The sequence below is a fragment of the Ochotona curzoniae genome, unplaced genomic scaffold (genome assembly GCF_017591425.1).
Source record: "Ochotona curzoniae isolate NIBS_2020 unplaced genomic scaffold, NIBS_Ocur_1.0 scaffold_4701, whole genome shotgun sequence".
Taxonomy (NCBI): domain Eukaryota; kingdom Metazoa; phylum Chordata; class Mammalia; order Lagomorpha; family Ochotonidae; genus Ochotona; species Ochotona curzoniae.
Genome location: NW_024467122.1, coordinates 82228704 through 82233355, shown reverse-complemented (window position 1 = coordinate 82233355; position 4652 = coordinate 82228704).

Sequence of the window (4652 nt, the reverse complement as noted above, 5' to 3'; positions counted from 1 at the left end):
AGATCCAATGCCCGGGACTCGGCCCATGGGTACCATTGCCGCACAGTGACTGAGTCCTAGGCTTTGGGCCTATTTGGCGCCAGGTTCTGCCTGCTGGCTGCCCGGCGGTGAGCTCTAGGGTTTTAGGGTATATAATTGCTGCCTAGGGACATGCAGGGATAAGGCCAGTGTGAGTGTAGGTGAGGGATGAATTCTGTGTGATTCCTAGCGATGGGGTCACGGGACTTGCTTGCAAGCATGGAGACTGAGATCTGAGGGTTTGGATGGGAGAGTCCGTAAGTTCTATTTCACCAACCCACATGGGAATCCTGAGATGGGCTGTTAATGTAGAGCATCACTGACACAAAAGCTATGGATGGGTTCCTGTCTGGCAGGGCTAGGTACCAGTACCTGAGTGGTGGAACAGAGGATGGGTCACACTAGGCAGGGTCAAGACACTAATCAATAAGTGAGAGAACCAGATCCAGGGATAGATTCTGTGGGGGAAGTGTGGGCCCAACCCTGTGTAAATACAAGTCTCGCTGGTTAGCTCACAAGTTGAGGTGGTGATGAGCTGAGCTAGGTGAGACCATGGAACCTGCCATCCACTTAGGGGTAAAGGAACCGACAATAGTCTGGACAGGTCAAGGCAGCAGCACCTGAGAGTGCATCCTAAAACAGGATGTGGGGTGGGCTGTGCTGCAACTGGAAGGGGGCAGACCGGGCAGGTCTTAACTCACAAGGAAGAACAGAAATTAGGATGGAGAACAGGTCATGCCAAGCTAGGCTCTTACACCGACGGGTCTGCATGAGCCAGGGATACTAGGCCACAGCATCGAAGGCAAAGGCCAAAACAGGTGAGAGGCTATGCCAAGCTGGGTCATTGCAACCACTGGCATGCGCGCGATCTATGGTTGGGAACAGGCCCAATTGGGGAGCTAAGAAGACACCGCAACAGGATTGGGATTCCCACTGAGAAGCGCAGGGGCTGGAGTGGGAGCTGCGTTCTGGTCTGGACATGGCTGCAGTCTCCCTTGGCACAAATGTGGAATGGGACTGGACGCACCAGGTTGGGCTAGACTCTAGCACCATCTGGTGCTCTGGAGGACCAGGGTAGATATAGGATGGACTAGGCTAGGTCTCTGGCCCTACTGGGCCATGTGTGAGCTGTACATGGGTATGGATAAGCTGTGGCTGGGCTGAAACATCCAACAGTAAGAACCAGATTGGGTTGAAGGCCAGTCAGGAAAAGCCAATGTTCCTGATGGGAAGGAGGTGGACTAAGTAGGGCTGGCCCATGGATCCACTGGTATGCACGAGGTCTGGCAATGGGAGAGATTCTGATGGAGGAGCCTGGGCAACTTCTCTGGCAGGACACAGACCCGGCAGGTGAGTGCAAGAGCCACGATAGGGAGCAGCCCAGACCAGGCCAGAGAAAGGTACCCACCAGCATACATTTGGCATAAGTCAGGGGCAGACCAGGCTGAACCAGTTCACATCACCTGCTCGCGAATCCGACCACCAGAACAGTGTGAGTTGGGCCAGGTGTGGTCCCAACACATATCAGGGCACATTATAGCTGGGATTCGGAGCCTGCTGGGCTAGGCTATAACCCTCACCAGCGTCAGCTGGAATTGGGGGTGGGCTGGGCCAGGCCAGGCTACAACACCCATAGCAAATGCCAAGGTGAGGTGGGCCGTACCAGACTGGGCCGCAGCACCCAACCAGCACACATGAGACCAGGAAGGGAGGGGGCAAAGCTGGTAGGGGGAATGTTGAGGGCTCCCCTGCTGGACAGCCACACCCACTGGAGAGCGTGAGCTGGGATTGGGGCAGACCAAACCAGGCAGGGTACAATGCCTGTGGGCCTCATGTGAGCTAGATCAGGGAAAAGCCAGGCTGGGCTGACTGTTCCTACTGGTACAAGCATAAATTAGAGTGGGTGAATGTTGGTTGGGTTTAGCCGCATCATCAGCTGGCAGAGGCTGGTACTGGGAGCTAATTCTGTCAAGTTAAACCACAGAACCACCTGGAGAGTGCATACTCTGGGAGTGGGAGTGGCCTAGGAGAGAAATAGTGGGCTCCTCCCTCTTGAGTTACAACTCCCACTGTAGAGCATGAGAACCAGGATTGGGACGGGGTGGCTAGACAAAATGGCACGCACCAGCATGTGTGTGAGATGGATAGTAGGGCAGGTTGGGTTGAACTAGGCTTCAATGCCCATTGACATGTATGAGAGCTAAATGGGATGTGGGGCAGACTGAACAAGCCTGAGGTACATACTGGCAAGCATGGGAACCAGGGTAGGGGGCAGGCCTGGTGGGGGTTATGGGGAGTTGCCCCTAGTAGGCTGCAGCTCCAACTGGTTTGCGTGAGGGCGGAGTGTGAAGTGGGCAGGATCGGGCTGGACTACAATACCCACCAGTTTGCGTGGAAGACAGGTCTGGAAACAGAATTGATCCAGCAATTGCAACCACCAGCATGTGCATAAGCTGATTGGGGTGACGGACAGTGCTGGACCCTGTACTGGCAAACACACACAAGAATCAGGTCTGGGATCACCTCAAACAAAGTTTCTCTGGGGAATCCCTCCAATTGAACTGCTGATCTCAGAACCCCAACCATAAAGAGACTATGTCAGCCAGTGGATTCTGCAGTGACTTCATCATGCTTGGAAATGCGAGACTGGCAGGAATTCAGACCTGTTGAACTATCAAAACTGCTTGAGCAGGACCCTCAGAGCGTGCCCCACGTCGGGGACCTGGGATGGGGGGGAGGATGGGTGGGACTTTTCCCTTTATCTCTTCCCTTATCCCAGAAAATAATATTAACGTGGAAACAATGTCTTACCCACTTTCCTGTAGCCTTTGACCCTTTGAGCCCTAATCAACTATGTGAAGATTACTAAAGTAAAAGAATATTTTAAAAAAATTGACTTCTGTGGGATGGTCCAGCAGGTGCCAGGAGTGCCTACACCTGTTTGATTGGATCCTCCAGAGGTGGATGACGGCCTGCTCCCCCTTTGGGTGATGAGACTGGGGGCTGCCCCGCAGCCCATTTAAAGGCTTGCTGTCCTTATCAACTTGCAGCCACTGGCCCATGAGGCCATTTATCACCATTCACGGCAGGTAAATCTATGACTGCGAAGACAAACTGAATGGGGAGCAGATTAAAATGGGGAAAGGGGTAATAGTGCCCCACAGTGGGGAGGGGCCTTACTTAAGAGGCCGAGGGGAGTAGAGTGCCTGGCTCTGCCAAGAGGAGAACGGACTCCCTTCCTCCTCATCCAGCAGGGAGGCTCTGAGCCCTCATCCAACAAGTTGGCACCAGTTGCAGGGTTGGTGGTCAAAACCACCCACACAGGCAAGATGGTACAGCTGTGGTGGTCTTTACAGAGAAGTCACCACACAGGTATACTGAACGACTTCATTTATTGGCAAGCAAGCACATGCTTATTATATAGGATGGGGCAAGAAAAACAATCCTCAGGGGAGCAATAGCAATTCTATAGGATGGGTATAAGTACATATCACGCATGACAAGCCTAGCCAATCAGCTTAAGGTCACACATTTCTCTGGCTGGCACCGTGTGACCTGCCCACATCCTGAAGTTGTTTTTAACAGAACAGCTTACCAGAAAGAGTGGATGGAGGAGGGAAGTACCTTGGGATCCCTGGCCTCCTGCCAACCATGTAGGCTGCTGGTGGCCTTGAGGCTCGGTGTGCCGGGGTCCCTCAGGAGATGGTCCTGGGGACACAATTTGTCATGTACCTGTGACCCTTCATGTAAGACAGTTAGGCAGGACCCATTGAGGCACTGGCTCCCCCACAGTAGAGCAACAGGGACACGAACCAGCATCCTCACGGGATCCTGATGTTTGCAAGGTGAGGATTTTAGCCATCCAGCCATAGTGCCAGATCCAGGGAGAAAAATCTTCCAGCCGCTGGTTCACTCCCCACTTGGCCATAATGGCTGGAGCTGAGCCAATCTGAAGTCAGGATCCAGGAGCTTCTTCCGGGTCTCTCAAGCAGATGCAGGGGCCCAAGGCCTTGGGCCATCCTCCTCTGGCTTCCCAGACTACAAGCAGAGAGCTGGTTGGGAAATGAAGCAGCCAGGACTCCAACTAAGGCTGTATGGGTTGCTGGTGCCGCAGGTGGCAGCTTAACTTAACTATGCCACAGCGCCAGCTTCAGGCCAGAGTTGTTTGTTGCAAAATGCTAGAAACTTTTCTTCCCAGGGTCTCTGCTAACCAAGCAGTGGACTCAGTGAAGGAAATGGACACTGAGGGCCCATAAGGGAACCCCATAAATCCACATCAGAGGCGGTTCCGGCTCTCCAATCCCTCAGTCTCGGTGACTGCCTCTCTCCAGTCCAACCAGGGCTAGGGTCATTGAGGGCAGCGTCACCTGCTGGGTGGTCTGTGACCCCTGGCCCTGCCCCCGACCCTACAGAAGCGGTAATCAAAGCCGGGAAGGGACACTTCCTCCACCCTTACCATAGCCCGCCCCCGACCCAGCTCTGCGCGCTTCTTTCCCCTCTAACCCGTTGGCACCCTGCGGCGCAGACCGCACCCCCATCACCCCAAGTCATTTCCTCCTGCCTGGAGGCGGGCTCCGGGCGGGCTCCGGGTGGACTCCTCCCCTCTTGGGCTGACTCATCCTCGGGTGCTTTTT